Source organism: Scyliorhinus canicula, chromosome 23 (assembly GCF_902713615.1).
Source record: "Scyliorhinus canicula chromosome 23, sScyCan1.1, whole genome shotgun sequence".
In the NCBI taxonomy this organism is placed as follows: domain Eukaryota; kingdom Metazoa; phylum Chordata; class Chondrichthyes; order Carcharhiniformes; family Scyliorhinidae; genus Scyliorhinus; species Scyliorhinus canicula.
In genome coordinates this window covers 17,597,048-17,615,358 of record NC_052168.1, presented here as the reverse complement: position 1 = coordinate 17,615,358, position 18,311 = coordinate 17,597,048, and positions in this window count along the sequence as shown.

Below are 18,311 nucleotides of genomic sequence, written 5' to 3'. Positions count from 1 at the left end.
TTCATTTTACCTGTCAGCGAATTGTTTATTCGGAAAAAAATATTGGACAGAAAATTTCCATTTACCCACACATAATTTTTGTTTATGTGTGAGCAAAAATAATTGCAAACCACACACTGCAAGATTATTACATTGTAGGAATTGTAAACATCCCAAACCTACACCTGACAGGGTGCAGGCACTGTGGGGAAATGAAGGGTAAATGCAAGCACAGCTGCTGTTTGCAATAAAGTATCCGCCCAAAGTCAGGTTCCAGCATTAGTCTGCAGGCCTACATTATCAAAGAAGCCTGAATTAAATGGTTTTCAAATGAAGTATACAAAAACAGTGTTTACTCTCAAACCAATCATGGTAACTGATATAAAAGGTATGCTGCTTGACCTCATCATTTGGGCCTTTGCCTCTCTACCCCGTACCATGTCTCTATTTTTCTTTTCAATTCCTGTAGAAAGGTTAACCACTGCTCAACGGCATGTCCCACCTATCCATAACAGCCTCCGAGAGATATTGGTCCACTCTGAGGCATAGAATCCCCACAGTGCAGAAGGAGGCCATTCGGCCCACCGAGTCTGTATCGACTCTCCGAAAGGGTATGCTACCCAGGCCATATCCCCGTGATCCTGCACATTGATCATGGCCAATCCACTTAACCATGTGCTCTGCTAACCTGTGACCAAGACCTGCCAGCAACAAGATTTACACGTTGGATAAGCAGAGAAATTATAAGTTATATTTCTGTTTTAATGACTTAGAAAAGCCAAACAATTGACAAGCTTTATAGGTAAAGCTCCATCTACTTTCATTCCCTGTATCATAAATTGCTCTTCAAAAATATTCTCCAAGTTACTTACTCCATGAGACACAAATCTTTCAAATCATCAAAATTAACCTTTCACTGCTTACAAAAGAAATTTGTCCATAAGAAATAGATCTTAAATAGGTTCATAAACAGGGAGATGGTGCAACAGTTTAGGATACTATCATTCACCATAGGAGTTGGGTTTTAATCCGCAAAGATGGACTGGGTGAAAGCTTTTGGAATCATATAACTCTATGTGAAAGTCAATTCAGGAACTCTTGAGACTTCATTAATTGGCATTCTGATGGAGATTGGTTACAAAATGGCTGATGTGGGAAATAGAAACAGTGAAGTAGCCAATGCAAGTATGGGTGGGTAGATGCACACTGGAGCTGTGTAGAGGGAACTTTACTCTGTATCCGATATGTGTACCCAACCTGGGAATGACAGATTCTGACAGTGAAATGAGACAGTTCCATTTTTCAGAAATTAACATCGAACACCCTAATAAGCATGTAAAAGTTCACGATTTTTTACATAAAAAATATAGCTACGGATTTAAATGAAAAGCTGCAATTGTCCTCAAACTCAGCAACAAAAGACAAAAACGATTGAGGGCTTGGAGCTGGACTCATCTCCAGCTAGATTGGAGAGTAGGATTTTCTAGTTCTGTTCCTCATTCCCTTTTCCCATCAAGTTTATTTCTTGCAGTCAGTTTTTATATCATGTAAGTTAGGCAAGTGGAGTAAGAACAGTATTTGTTACCGAGTGACAACTAATTTATTTTTAATGACTTGTAGCATTAGCTTTGAATCTACTATCAGCCTCGAGACAATATTTGCACCTCTATGATACTGCACTGCTTACAGGCACCTTTTAAGATATATTAGTTAATGGACTGGTCACAAATGACAGATTTTTAAAAAAGATTCAGAAAGAAACCAGCACAATGAAGTTAAGCTGTTGACAGCCAAGACTTCTATTTAATTATTGTATTAAAATATATAATTATTATTGACCGGGCTATCAGCTGTAATAATATATGGACATTAAATGTAGAAAAGGGTATTTTGTTTCTTTGATATGCTCTATAAAAAAACTTTTCCTAGCAGTGAACAAAGCCAGAATCATCGCACTATGTATCTTTTCATAGCTGAGGCATCCATGCTGTATGAGGCAGCAGTTTTCAACCAGAACCTAAATGTAAACCACTCAAAACAAGAGCCAAACATTGCAGATGTTCACCACTATCTCTTATGTCAGTGATTCCATTCAGTATTTGATATATTACAGTCCATGGCTGTGATACAACAATGGCTTGATGTCTGATAAAACCATATGAGGATATTTTTACTTAAATGATTTCAACTGAAATGTAACAAAGCTTGTATTAAATTTATTCTGGATAAAAAGGATAATCTGCTCTTTTTACTTCACTGCTCTTTGTTTGCAATAAAAAAATGAGACAAACATTTTAATGGTTATTTCTGCTTCCTGTATTATATATTATCAGTTCTACCATTATATAATTACTAGATACAAATGGAAATATTTTCTACAGCACAAAAGGATTCTGAAATTTATTTTTGTACACTTTGCTCTTAACTTAAATCACCAATGTTTTATTATAATTTGCACTGCATAAAAATAAAGCTACAATACATTTAAAAATGATTATGAACTTCTAAATATTAAAATAAAAGCACACAATTAATCAGCCGCAGGCTTGTCAAACAGGGTATGATTGTGATCAGTGCTCTAGATCAATGCCACCCAGGGTCTGGAAATGCTCATTACAGCAGGCCCAATTGTGCCCCCGAACACAAAACCAGATTTCAACTTGGATTGTGCCACTGGAGACCTGCAACTAGCTGCAGCAATTCACATTTCATGGGGAAGATTTCCTGCTCTGCATTGTTTGGATAAAGAGCACGCTGTCATCTGAAAGTCCCAATGGGCGGTTTGAGGGTCTTGTCTCATTAGTACAGTGTTGGTGGATTCTAGGGAAACCATCACCTGCAGTTCTTTCCACCAAATTACCTTTCTTCATAGCTTCTGAAACTGTCTATTGGATATCAATCTTTCCACTCTGCATCATTGTTTAAGACATCTTCACTTCCCTCAAAAAAAAATCATACTTGTTCAGTAAGTTGGCAGCAAAGGGACAGCACATAATGAGAGTCATGTTGGCTCTTTATCCTATGATCAATTTCCTATGATCAAGGCACTTTTTTGTTTTGCTGCATTTTCCTGTGCAGTCATTTTCCCCATGTGCTCCAGACTGCAATCCCTACCCCTGGTTTCAGCACCAAAGATCACATAGAAAGCAGCACACACCCCAGAGGACCCCCCCACCGCCCCAGGACAGATTGGCACCCACATATTCTCCTTGCACCTCTAGATGCAACGTTACCATCTCTTGAATCGTGTGTTTGGGGAAATTCTCAGCCTCCCATATACCCTGTGGGACAGTGTTTTTCAAACTTATTTTCCGGGAACCCATTTTTACCAACTGGCCAACCTTCGGGACCCACGCCGGCCGATCTTTGAGACCCATGACGGCCGACCTTAGCGGCCCATACTGGCCGAACTTCGCGACCCACCTTGTTTGCTGCTGACAAAATGGAGGAATCGCAATCGATCCCAAAGCATGTGATGACGACGTTCTGGGGCCGTGACCTGCTCTCTGCCTCCCTCAGGCAGGACGATTACATAGAATTTTTTTTTAAATGTGCGTCTCCGATTGCGCAAATTGAATGTCTTCAGCCACAGCAGTAGGCTTTTATATTCAATTTTTATTTATTTTTTGTAAATTGTAACAATGTTGTTGCATGGCACGTTTAATCAAAGAGACCAAAGCCCATGTCATCGGCTGACTTCAGATTCTTCCTGTTTCTTCTCTTCCTTTTTCTTTTCAGCAGCAACAAGGGCAACGGTGGAAACAACTGCTTCAGCAGCTGGGGCACTGCTACCAGCAGCAACATTGCAGATCAGGCTATTGATGTCAATATTAGCCAATGCCTTGCAAACAGACCAGGCCAGAAAGGCTCAATGGTCACACCAGCTGTTTTAATCAGGACATTGAGTTTGTCTTTGGTGACAGAGACCTTGTCGTCATGCAGGATGAGCGTGCTGTAGATACAGGCGAGTTCCGAAGTGGAGGCCATGGCGTTAAACTCTGCGGGTGGATCCGATGGGGGGAAACTCGGCCTTAGCTTTGTTCAGTAGAACCGAGCACTTCCGAACCGGGCAAAGCGAGCAGCAGCCGGCTTTTAACTATGCTGGCTGCAAGTGGCCTTTTTACCATATAAAAGAAATGCGGCCGCACTGCACATGCGCATCCATGAGCAGGCACGCACACGCAGTGCGGCCGCAATTTTTTAATATGGCAAAATGGCCGCTTGCAGCCGACATAGTTAAAAGCCGGCTGTTGCGCGCAAATTTGCGCAATCAGGAGGGCCGCGACGGACAGCTCCGCAACCCTCCCGACATGCCCACCACATACTCGCGGGTCGCGCCCCCGACTTTGACAATGCCTGCTGTAGGGCATCTAGCCATTCCTCAAGCACAGGAAAGGTCATTGGCCTAAAACATTGGCCATATCTTCCAATTAATGTTGACGCTGAGCGCATTGACACAGCCACATTTTTGCAACCCAACCCTTTTATGATTTTTCCGTCATGTCCTCTGTTCCCAGCGCAGCCTATCCAGAGGAATATCATCAGGCAAAGGAGTAGTTGGAAGAAGGGAGATCATTCTACCCTTTTCATAACAGTAACTGGCATGTTCAGATATGTTTTTAAAGGCCCATGTCTTTCAGTGAATGAATGGGTGAGGTGAATGTGTGGGTGATAAGGATAGGTGGATGATTTATTGGAAAAGTTTTGGGTCGGTATTCTCCGGTTGTAGCGATTCACTTTTCACTCCAGCAGCTCACCCCCACCAGCGGGTTTCCTGGTGGCGTGTGATGGTTACAATGGGAAAGCCCATTGGCAAGCGGTGGGAGTAGAGAGGCCTGCCGCCAGCGAACGGCACGGCGCTGAGAAACATGTGGTGATGGGCCGGAGAATCCTGCCCTTCCAAGTGTCATTTCAGGCAGGTTTGGCTGGGAGTTTCACGCCTCTATCGGAGAGTTCCCCACCGCTATCTAACCACATTTAGCCATTTCTTGGGGCCCCAGGGAGTTTTTCCTCTGGGTTAGCCCACACTTCGAATTATTTTCATCACTGGGGAGCTGAACTTGCTGACCAGACCAGCTCCTCTGAGATCAGGCCATCATTTTGAAAGGGTGTCCCGATCTCTCTAAGTGAGCTTGAGGCCCCCCCCCCCCCACAACTACCCCCGCCCACCTATGGGTAATGTCACCCCCACACACATGGGCATTGCCCCCAGCCCAAACCTTCCGGAGGCCCCTTCATACCTGCCCTTCACTCTCCCCACGCTTCATACCCCCCTCTTATACCTCCTTTCATGACCATGCCCCACCTCAGGCCCTGGCCCTTGGCAGTGACTGGGTGGCAGTGCCAGGGGGAGAGCCAGGGTGCAACCCTGTCCTGTCCCTGACCACCCAGGGCCTCCAATGGCCTGGGAGACCACCACCAGGTGCCTTTCCGTCTGGTTCACGTTTGTGTGGACCAGTACTAATCGGTGCCCGATTGGGGTCTCATTGGGAAGGCCTATAGATGCCGAGAGCCTGTTTGATCCGGCTTCAGCACGGTTCTTAAACCGTGCGAGACAGGGTCCCACTCGTTGTGGCGCAACCCAGATCGCGGCATCTCACAAGATAGAAACAAAAGATAGCAGGAGGTAATTTGGCAATTCACACCAGCTCCGCCATACGTCACAATCATGGCTGATCGTCCAACTCCATAGCTTAATCATGCTTTCTCCCCATAAACCTCGATCCCATTTGCCTCAAGTGCCATATCTAACTGCCTCTTGAATGTATTCAATGTCTTAGACTCAACTACTTCCTGAGGTATTGAATTCCACAGACTCACCACTCTTTGGGTGAAGAAATGTCTCCTCATCTCTATCCTAAATGGTCTACCCCAAGTCCTCAGACCGTGACCTCTGGTTCTGGCCACATCCACCATTGGGAACATCCTCCCTACCTAGTCCTGTTAGAATGTTATGTCTCTGAGATCCCCCCCCCTTCATTCGTCTGAACTCCAGCAAAAACAATCCTAATCTAGTCAATCTCTCATACGTCAGTCCTGCCATCCCTGGAATCAGCCTGGTAAACCTTCGCTGCACTCCCTCGAGAGGAAAACATCCTCCCTCGGAAAAGGAGACAAAACCTGCACACAATATTCTAGGTGTGGCCTCACCAAGGCCCTGTATAATTGCAACAATACTTCCCTGCTCCTGCACTCTAAACCTCTCGCAATGAAAGCCAAATATACTGTTTGCCTTCTTTACCGCCTGCTGCACCTGCATGCTTACCTTCAGCGACTGGTGGACAAGGACATCCAGGTCCCACTGCACACTCCCCTCTCCCAATTTACAGCCATTCAGGTAGTAATCTGCCGCCTTATTTTTGCTTCCAAAGTGAATAACCTCACATTTATCCAAATTATACTGCGTCTGCCATTTATTTGCCTGCCTCACCCAACCTGTCCCAGATCATACTGAAGGATCTCTGCATCTTCGTCACAGTTCACCTTCCCATCCAACTTGGTATCATCTGCAAACTTTGAGATGTTACATTTTAGTCCCTCATCCAAATCATTAATATATATTGTGAGATCTGGTTAGATCTCAGTAGGCGTTGCAGCCGTCGGAAATCCTGAGGGAGGCCTCTCCTGGCTGCGTCCTACTCTGATTCTGGTGGGGTGCGTCTGGTAGATCGTGCCCGAGATGGGTGAGGTGGATAAGTGGGCCAGGTCAGGAAGTTAGCTGTGACTAACTAAGTTATGCGGGCTAACAACTGACTTAAACCAGGTAATAACTAGGGATTAATGGAAATCAGCCCATTGGAAGTTCAGATGTTCTGGGCAATTGCACTGCATGTATGGACTTCAGATCTTCTGCAGGTTTATGGTGCACATCTCCCAACTTGCATCTCACCTCCAATGATCTGGATACTGGAAGGTTTGGGCTATTAATTTGGTTTGTCTTGCCATAGACGGCCTGACTAGCACTGACTGTTGTTATTTAGAATTTCTAGCATTTTTTGTTTTGACAAAATACTTCTCAGCAGAAAAAGGTAGTTTTTCTGACTCACGAGTTTAGAATATAATCTCATGAGCTATCAAAACATGATGCAGAACTTAATTCTTTACTGTCTGTCACAGCAAGATAAACGTTAACAGAGGTTACAGCTACATTTTCGTAAACATTCATAACTAAGATTTTTACCTGTATGAGGTGTGTTTGGATAATCCTCAGCAGCTCATCTCGGTGGGATTGCATAACAAATATACCATTACAAATTAAAATCCAGCAAGAAAGCAAGCTACTTCACGGCACGATGGCATAGTGGTTAGCACTGCTGCTTCACAGCACCAGGGACCTGGGTTCAATTCCGACCTCGGGTGACTGTCTGGAGTTTGCACGTTCTCCCTGTGTCTGCGTGGGTTTCCTCCAGATTTTGTCGTGGTTCCCCAGGACGACAATTTGTTTGTACCTATTCAAATATTAAAACACAGAGAGTCTGAGGAGCGATCTTCCAAGCAGTGAACTTTATTTCCCTTAGCATGAGAGAAACAAAGTTGAGATTGTCCGGAGCAATCTAAAAAAGCTTCAGGGCTTACCGCCTTTTATGTGCATTTTAACTCCATGATTCAAGCTCTTATCTTAATTTACAGCCGTCTTATCTGCTTTCCTTACTTTGGCCACTATTGTTTACATTAAGCCTCTCAGCCTAGCAGCCATAAGTCAGTTCTTATCTCATCTTTGTCTAAACTTTCTTCTTGTGAAACAGACAGTTCTGCTGACCAAGGCCGAATGTATACAAAAACAGGCTTCCTTCATTCCTGTCTTTTTATGGCCCTTATTTATGGCCAACCATTTTAGTTAAGCCCTGAGCCGTGTTCATTGTTTTCCCAAGTGACTGTTGTATTTTAAATGTTAAGTAAAGCTATACTCTTTTTCTGGGTCTTCTGCTTTAATCATATTAACTATACTTGATTACCTTAGCTATACTTGATTACCTTAGCTATACTTGATTACATTAGGTCACACAAAGTTACCCTGGGTTACACACTCATCTCAATACTCACCTAAATCTACTTTATCATTTCACTAAAACCTATGATTCTAAACTTGGTACCTAACTCATACAATATCCAGTACAAATTCCCTTACATGTCCCCCCTTTGAGGCTATTCCCTAGCCTCACACAAATTACCAAGCTCAAATAATCCCCTTACTGGATCCCATTGACAATTTATTTTAAACACTTTTTGCAGGCAATGTGGAGGAGCCGAATACTTTGGTCAGGGAACAATGTCCCTAATTCTTCTTTATCATAATTCATCTATCCAGGTTCTAATTCTCGGGTCGCTCCCCCAGATTGCTTGCTCCTGACAGTCATCAGCCAAAAACCTTCCCACCCTTGTCAAGGGAAGGAAAAAAGACTGATTCCTGTGTACAGACTAAGTTCTCCAAGTCTCTTGCGAATTTCAGTCAGGTGCTGTTGTTGGTACAAAGCAATCGTCCATTATTATAGTCCTTTCACAGAGTGACGAGTTTCCATCTCGACCAGGGTCATGGTGAATCCGCTCATCGGAGGCAGCTCAAGGTTTTCCCTTTCCTCCGTTTTTCCTCGCGAACGTGAGCTGCTTGTCACCATCATCTGCCGTGTTGCAACTCTGGTAAGGAAGGATCTCAGGGCGGGTAAAAAACAACAAAATATGAGTCCTAGAACGGTTATGATTATGATTGCTACAGCTCCAGCTTTGGCAAACCATGCCCCCCATCTTCCAAACATCCTATCCAACCAATTCCATGCTTCATGCCCAAACCCCGCATTTTCTTTCACTTCTGCCCTAAGATTCTTCAACTTATTCATGGCCCGTGTAAATGACCCCTCTGGATCAGTGTTGTTAGGGATAAATGTGCAACACTGATCTCCAAACATAACACAGACCCCTCCTTTCTTGGGTATAAGGGTTCTCTGATGCACATACCACACAATCTTTCCCCTCACTGTTTTTCTGACCTGTATACTCAGCCCATTTCCACCATCTGTTCCTTGTTGCTTTCTCCCAAATAGTATCCGTACTCACTGATCGCCTACGTCTTGTTTGTCTTAATACTCTACCTTCCTGATTCCGCACCCCTATATCATCTGCATCCCGCTTTCCCTTGTTACGGGTCAAGGAAGTCCCCCAGGGAAACAGTTTCCAAGTCCCATGTGGGGAACGAGGCCCTTTCCCCGTCCTCACCTCCCTCGGCACCGTGACTAACAGGCTCAGGCTGGGCATTTGTATCATCAGCCAGCTCATGCACAGAACCACTCTCATCATCATTTATTATTTCTGCTGTACTTTGGCTCTGCTCCTCCTCCTCACGATTCTCCTCGTGTAGTTCTATCTCTTCCTCGCTGCTACTTCTATCCGCCCTACCTCTAACTTCAGTCTCCCTTCTCTCCCCTACCCCAGGTACCGTTCTGGTACAATGGTTCAAGTGATACCACAGTGTACTGCCTTCTACTTGCAACGCCGTGGGAGATACTCTGGTGACTTCAAACGGCCCTTCTCGTCTGGGTTCATGCCAACGTCTCCGGAACTTTCTGATGTATACTTGATCTCCCGGTGTGATCTGGTGTTCCGTGGCAGGGCTCTCCTCCTCCTTGGCCTTTTCCTGTTCAAAAATAGTTCTATGTATAAAAGTTAATTGTCGTACATACTCTCTTGCATCCTGATCTAAACACTCCAATGTGGGGCCCCCTGTTCCCCCGATCTTTGGCACCGGCATTACTCTTCCTGTCATCATCTCATGCGGGCTTAAATGTGTGATTCTGTTTTCCTGACTCCTGTACTGCATTAAAGCCAATGGCAGAGCATCTATCCAGTTTTTTCCTGTCTCACTACAAATTTTGCTTATTTTAGCCTTGAGGGTTCCGTTTGCTCTCTCCACCATTCCTTGGGATTGAGGATGATACACACATCCAAACCTCTGCTTTATACGGAGTGCTGAGAGTGTCTCTCTCAGTGCCCTCCCTATAAAAGCAGATCCATTGTCTGAACTTAATTGCATGGGTATGCCAAATCTTGGGATAATTTCTTTTGACAGGAAGTTAATTACCGTTCCAGATCCTTGATCTTTGGATGGCGTTGCTTCTATCCATCTGCTGAATCTATCAATAATCACTAGCATGTATCTTTTTCCTCTTACCACCTTTCCCATATCCACATAGTCCATGCATAGATGTTTAAACGGCCCTTCTGGAATGGGTATGTGCCCTATTGGGGCAGTAATGCCTTTCCTGATATTATTCTGAGCACACACCTCACACAGACCCAGTATGTAGTCAATTGAGTTCTGCAGGTATGGTGACCAGAATCCTTCTTTCTTAATCTTCCTAGCCACTTCTCCTCTCGCACAGTGATCCACCCCGTGTGCTTCACTAATTAGTACGGTTAGTAACGATGTGGGTGCTATGATCAACCCTTCCCCATTTCTCCATATTTTGTCATGTTGTCCCTGTAATGCTCCTCTCTCTCTCCACATTGTTTTTTCTGCTACAGGGGCTTCTTCCTGTAATTGTGCCACATCTTCTAATGTGATTTGAGGTTCGATATTCCCCACACCTGGCCCTGGGTGCGGCCTTGCTATTTCTACTGGGGCTATCGTAGCCTCAATGTATCCTGATGCTTCTTTAGCTGCCTTGTCAGCTTTGGTATTTCCCTGTGTGATGTTATCTGTTCCCTTTTTATGCGCCTGACACTTAATTATGGCTAATTCCCTTGGGCCCATCATAGCCCTTATTAAAGCCCTGATTTGAACTTCGTGTTGAATTGGTCCTCCTCCGCTTTTCATAAATCCCCTTTGCTTCCATATTGCCCCAAAAAGGTGACAAACCCCGTGGGCATAGGCTGAATCAGTATAAATTTCCACTGCTTCCCCGTTTGCTAATTCACATGCTCTTGTCAGTGCTTCAAGCTCCGCTAACTGGGCTGAGCATGGCTGCTCACATTCTTTTGCCTCCACTACCTCAAATGTTTTCCCTTTCTGTTCAACTACTGCATAGCCAGCATGATTTCCCCTATGATCCCTATGGCACGAGCCGTCAACATACAACGTTCTCTTTTCTTCTGTGTTTAACTTATCAGCCTGCAGATCTTTCCTCAGTTTCATAAACACTCTTGTCTCTCTCACACACTCATGCTCCTCTCCCTCATGTGGCAATGGCATATAGTCAGCTGGGTTGGCCCTATTGCACTTTACTATCGTAATGTCCGGGAATGTGGTCAGCATTTGAAAATGGTGAATTCTAGCCGGCGTCAGAACAAACTTCCCTTTTTCAATCAATTCAGCTATTTTATGGTATACATGTATGTTTATCGGATATCCCATTGTGACCGTAGCTGCCTTTTCGTACGCCCACCAAGCTGCTGCCAGGCCTTGATAACACGGCGGGTATCCCATTGCTACGTCATCTAGCTTGGTACTATAATATGCTACAGTCTGCCTTCGCCTTCCCTTGCAACTTTCCTGTGTTAACACTGCTGTAGCAAATCCGGCTTCTCTGTTACTCACAAATAAATCAAAGGGCTTGTCATAGGTCGGTAAAGCCAATGCTGGTGCCTGTGCCATTTCACTCTTTATATTCTCAAATGCTTCTAGCGCATCTTTGTCCCATTTTAGTTTGGCTTTTAATTCGTCACACCCTGCCTCCTTCATTATCTTTCGTAGTGCCTGCGTTTTTTCTGCATAGTTTTCCACCCATTCTGAACTGAAGCCTGTCATTCCCAAAAATGTCATCATTTGTCCCACCGTCTGTGGCTTCGGAATTTTCAGTACTGCTTCTATTTGCTGTGGAGCTATCCCCTTCTGTCCTGCTGATATTTCTCTCCCCAAGTATTCTACCTGTCTCTGGCACAGCTGCAGCTTCTTCCAGGATACTTTATGACCCCCCTCTGCTAGTCTTTTCAAAAGTTTTAAACTATCCTTCCTGCATTGTTCTTGTGTCTCTGTGCATAATAATAAATCATCCACATATTGTAGCAGTGTTCCTTCCAACTGTATTCCTTCTAAATCTGCTTTCAACACCTGATTGAATACATGTGGGGAATGTTTAAATCCTTGGGGCATTCTATTGTATGTGTATTGTTTCCCCTCGTACGTAAATGCAAAGAGATACTGACTTTCTGGAGCTAGTGGCACACTAAAAAATGCTGAACATAGGTCGATTACAGTAAACCATCTACTTTCAGGTGGTATATTTGTCAGCAAGGTGTAAGGGTTTGGAACTTCTACGGGCATATCTTCCACTACCTCATTAATTGCCCTTAGGTCATGCACCAATCTCCATTTTTCTCCGTCCGCCTTCTTTACTGGTAGGAGCGGGGTATTACACCTACTCCGGGTTTCCTTTAATACCCCTGCTTCTATCAATCCCTTAATCGTTTCTCTAATTCCTTCAATTGCTTCTGTCTTGATTGGGTATTGTGGTCTATAGGGCCCCTGGCGCCCTGTCTTTAGTCTGACTTCAACTGGATTAGCGTTTTTAACCCTCCCTACATCCGTGTCCTGTCTGGACCACAACTCCTGTGGGAGGGAATTCAAATCCTGCTCTAAGCTCTCTCTCCATTCCCGCTCCTGTTTCTCACTTTGCACTCCTATTGTTATCTGCTTTGGTGTCCCAAGCATCCTAACATCCAAAATTATTTTCGTCATTTGTCCATCGCTGGACGTCCAAATATCTGCACTATCTGTCTGTACAAATTCTAAGTCTTGCGCTCTTAACACCATGGGTCCTAGGTCCTTTGATCTATATCCCGGATTAACTTTCAATGTGACATGTGGCTCCGCCCCAGGTACCGAGAACCATTTGTCAATCCATTCATTCCTAACGATTGCGAGGGCCACTCCCTCTAGTCCAATTAAAATACTTCCTGACTTTATTTCCTGTTCTCGTCCTGCCTCCTTTTCCCATTTCTCTTGTATTTCAGGTGCCTGTCCTTCATCAAATATCATTGTACTATGTAATTCTGTTCTCGGCCACTTGGCTTGTGGAACCCAAGTGTCTATAAGTTTTCCCCAGACTGTCCAGATCTGTTTTTTAATTTGTTCCTCTATATCTCCCAGCCAATATACATTAACCCCTTCCTTTCCTGGTACCTCAAGTGAATACATTCCCATCAAATCAATTCCTTGTTCGGTACATTCTAATTTCAGTCCCAGACCTAGGATTGCGTCCCTTCCCAATAGATTTAAAGGAGTTTTATCATATACTAAAATAGGTACATGGGTAGTTTTATTTCCAATGATAATAGGCACCGGCATCGTCATTTGAGCTAGTGTTATTTTCCCCGAGAACCCCACAGTTTTTACAAACCGGTTTGACAATGGTAGGTGATCCGCATATTTCGTTTGTATGCACGTACAGGTGGCACCGGTGTCTATCATCATGGGGACCTCGATCCTGCCTACTCTAGCATTAACTATAGGTTCCTGCTCTGCGGTTTCTGTTATTTGTACGTACTGTCCTACCATTTCGGGGTTCTCTGGGCCTCTCTATGCGAAACTCTGATGGTTCCCCGGCCCTTGAAACATCGGGACGCTGTTCGGCGACCCTTGGATCAGCTGTTGGCCTGCCTGTTGCTGGTTTTCTCCCTGTCTGGTGGAATTCCGCGGGCAATTCCTTTTTATGTGACCTGTCTCCCCGCACCCCCAGCACACACCTGGAGGGCCAGGCAGTGGTCCCTGTCTCGGAGTCTGATAATTAACCTGTCCCTGTCCTCTCTGATTCTGAAAGGGTGGCCTACCACTTCCCTGTCCTTTCCCATTTTTATTCCAGTCAGTCTGATTTTGTAGGGCGTATCGGTTTTGATAATTTAGGCTGTGGGCTTCTGGGTTTATGGGCAGTGGGAAGGCAGAAATGTTATAGGTTACGATGGGCTGGCCTCCATCTCCGCTTCCCCCTATTATTAGTGCAGGTATTTCCCCTGGCTTCTGTTCCACCATCATCGGTGCTATTTTTCTGGGCGTGAGATCTTCTTTTGCCTTTAGCTTATCTTTGTTTTTGATCTCCTCCAATTGTGCCTGATATAACTGGGTACAGTCCCGTGGAACCCTGTTCCTCTGAGTATGGGGGCGGGACTACATTTGGATCTTCTAATTTTGCTTTTTCCTGAAGTTGCACTGGCATTTGCATCCATATTTCCCTCCATGCCCTTCTCCTTTCTTTTCAAACAATGCCAGTATCTCTAGTTCTTTTTCTCGCTTCTCCTTTCTTTTCTTAGATTTATCTTTTATTTTATAGTTCTTTATCATTCCCTTCTGGTCCTCACATCTCTCTACGCACCATGTGCCTTCCTCCGGCCACGGTGTATTAGTTTTACTTGTTCTTTTGGCCCATTTTTTAGAAACGTGTTCTATGTCTCCCCTGAGGGCTGGGAATTTATCCCCTAATGTTTCCACTGGTGTTTTAATTTGGTGTGCCATTACTTGTCTTTTCGGATTACTGTCACAATTTTTATCACTTAATCCGTCAGAGTTAGGTGTCACAGTGATTATTACTTGCTGTGTCGTTTTTCCGTGTTCAGTCCCCTGTTTACCTTTCTCTTGGGTGTCTCTTGACAATATCTGTAATTCTAACCGGGGTCTCGATATCCACTTCCCCGTAGTCCCCTGTCCCGGCTCTATCTTCCTTTCCCGGGCTAGAGGGTAGTAGGTTTTTACGTGCTTGTCTATGTCTATAGAAACCCTATATCGATCAGATTCCTTTATTAATTTCCCTAGAGTTTCCAAGTTTATTTCGTCTATCCAACTCCTATCAGCTATTCTTTCCCACTTTACATACGGCCACTCGTTCTCTACCTCTTTTAAGTTAGTTATATGTGTAATTTTTCCCCAATCCAGTGTTGCTTCCGTTTTTATTATTATCCCGTCTTAATCCCCTAACTAATCTTCCTTCCCAATCGATTATACCCCTCTTTCCGCTAGGCGGTTTTGTCAGTGTGACCTTTCCACGTTGTTAGTTATTACCCTACCTGTGTTCCGACTCTCCTTCTTATTTCTGTCCTCCACGCTGCTGTCTCAGACCAGTTTGTTCAAATTGGTCTTTTACTTTCTCTATCCTAGCTGTTAATCCCCCCCTCCGGGGTTAGGTTCCCCTCCTATGCTTTTGACTACCGTATTAGGTCAGAGAGTGATCTCTCACTGATCTCTCTCCCTCTCGGTTGACGTCTCTTACCCGAGGTCCTGGGTAGGTTTGGACTGGCAGATTTTTCCCACACTTACTCTCTTCTGGGCAAGTCGTATCCTGGAAAAACCCGCTCCAAACCGGTTGACTTAACCTAATTGCATTACCTTAGCGTTCGGCCTTTTTCTCGTCTCCCTTTTTACCCACTCACAGACAATACAGTATTCACAGTGCGCTTTGCATGCAAAACTCTACTCTTCAGATCAGTTTCAGTCTCTCAAAACTATTTTACCCAATTTGGTTTTAGTCACGCAGGATATCTTTGTGGTTGGGGAGATTCAGGACCAGCAAAGAGCTGAGTGCGCCGGGCCTCGAGATCCCTTTTCTGACAACAAGGATTTACGTGCAATACAAATCTGCTTACCTTGCTGTCAGAATGCCGGCTTTGGGATGTCCAGCCCCGGTCGGACCTTCGCCTCCGCCACTCCTTCCAGATGCTTTTCTGGGCGATCTCTCACCAACCCTGCTTCGCAGCGCCAATTTTGTCGTGGTTCCCCAGGACGACAATTTGTTTGTACCTATTCAAATATTAAAACACAGAGAGTCTGAGGAGCGATCTTCCAAGCAGTGAACTTTATTTCCCTTAGCATGAGAGAAACAAAGTTGAGATTGTCCGGAGCAATCTAAAAAAGCTTCAGGGCTTACCGCCTTTTATGTGCATTTTAACTCCATGATTCAAGCTCTTATCTTAATTTACAGCCGTCTTATCTGCTTTCCTTACTTTGGCCACTATTGTTTACATTAAGCCTCTCAGCCTAGCAGCCATAAGTCAGTTCTTATCTCATCTTTGTCTAAACTTTCTTCTTGTGAAACAGACAGTTCTGCTGACCAAGGCCGAATGTATACAAAAACAGGCTTCCTTCATTCCTGTCTTTTTATGGCCCTTATTTATGGCCAACCATTTTAGTTAAGCCCTGAGCCGTGTTCATTGTTTTCCCAAGTGACTGTTGTATTTTAAATGTTAAGTAAAGCTATACTCTTTTTCTGGGTCTTCTGCTTTAATCATATTAACTATACTTGATTACCTTAGCTATACTTGATTACCTTAGCTATACTTGATTACATTAGGTCACACAAAGTTACCCTGGGTTACACACTCATCTCAATACTCACCTAAATCTACTTTATCATTTCACTAAAACCTATGATTCTAAACTTGGTACCTAACTCATACAATATCCAGTACAAATTCCCTTACAATGCTCCAGTTTCCTCCCACAGTCCAAACATATGCAGGTCAGGTGGATTGGCCATGCTAAATTGTACCTCAGTATCCAAAGGTTAGGTGGGGTTACAGGAATAGGGGCGGGGGATTGGACCTCAGTAGGGTGCCCTATCGGAAGGTAGGTGCAGACCCAATTGTCTTTGAATGGTCTCCTTCTGCACTGTAGGGAGTCTATGAAATTGATGGCTGACTTGAATGACTAGCATGAAGTCAGTCATCTTGTGGTATATCAACCCAAAACAATTTTGTTTCGCAATATTAGCATATCCCTTCAAAGGGGTGCTGCAGCAGGAAACCAAATATCTACAACTATGCTGAATTTTAAATATTCAACCTCCATTTTGAGTGGCATTAAAACCTAATGAAATCAAGAGTAATAGGGCAGAAATTAAAAGGATATGCATCTGTGCCAATCAGTGGGTAATCGATATTACACACACAAAATGAAAATCGTTTATTGTCACAAGTAGGCTTCAAATGAAGTTACTGTGAAAAGCCCCTAGTCGCCACATTCTGGCGCCTGTTCGGGGAGGCTGGTACGGGAATTGAACCGTGCTGCTGGCCTGCCTTAGTCTGCTTTAAAAGCCAGCGATTTAGCCCAGTGTGCTAAACCATCCCCTGCATAACGCAGCATTTTGGCTGCAAAATCAGAGGCATATCTACTCCAAGGGTGTGCTAGAACCTGTGGTGGGGGTTGAAAAGTATCTGGGGCACGGGATAAAAATGCATTCACCATGTCAAAATAGTATGAGGCAGCAGCGCACTTTCAACAGAATTACTGTCAAATCAGTTAAGCTTATGGCCCTAGGAGCTGTGCTGCAGCTGCACCGAGTGCCTCATGCAGTGTACAGCTGTAACATTAGTGGAATAACAGACGTTTGAGTCAAAGGAGAGCAGCAAGGGTTCTCCCGATATTAGGGAAATTAACTATGAATGACTTGATAGAAATTAATAGTACACAAGACAATTTAAGTATGAGTAATTTCAGACACATGATTGAACACTTACGGCTGATTCAGTTCTTGTCCTGCAACGCCATGTGCCATGTTTCTTATTTCCGTGTTTAATCTTCCTGTCGTTTTATCCGTCATTTGTTTTCTCTCATGCAGCACCTTGAGCAAACATATTAGACTATTACGTCGGGTCACCTCCATAATTTTCAATGCCTGTGGGAATAGATCTTGTCTGTGTAATGTTACCACAGTTTAAATAACACTTAATAAATCGATTCCATTGTTTATACTAATCCACAATCTAATGGTGATTTCTGAAGTCCAACAGAGCAGAAAATGGTTCTCATGACATATCTGGTAAGCTATTTTCTTTCCCAATTAAGGGACAATTTAGCGTGGCCAATCCACCTACCCTGTACATCTTTGGGTTGTGTGGCGTGAGGCCCACGGAGGGAGTGTGCAAACTCCACACGGACAGTGACCCGGGGCCAGCGCCGGCCCTAGGGTTGCTGGCGCCCCGGGCAAGCTGAACTTCGGCGCCCTTGGGGGGGGGCGGGGGGGGGGGGGGGCGGGCCCGAGGGGGGGGCGGTCCCGAGGGGGGGGGGGGCGGGGTGGCAGACCCGAGGGGGGGGCGGACCCGAGCGGGGGGCGGACCTGAGGGGGGGTCGGGGGACGGACCGAGGGGGGGCGGACTGAGGGGGGGGGTGGGGGGAGCGGACCGAGCGGGGGGGGGGGGGGGGGGCGGACCGAGGGGGGGGGCCGCCCTGAGGGAGGTCGGCCACCGCGCATGCACTGGTTGGCACCTGCCCAACTGCGCATGCGCGGGACCCGAGTCTCTGGCACATGGCGCCCCGGGCAACTGCCCGAGTTGCCGGTGCCTTGAGCCGGCCCTGCCCGGGGCTGGGATCAAACCCGGGTCCTCGGCGCCGTGAGGCAGCAGTGCTAAACACTGCGTCG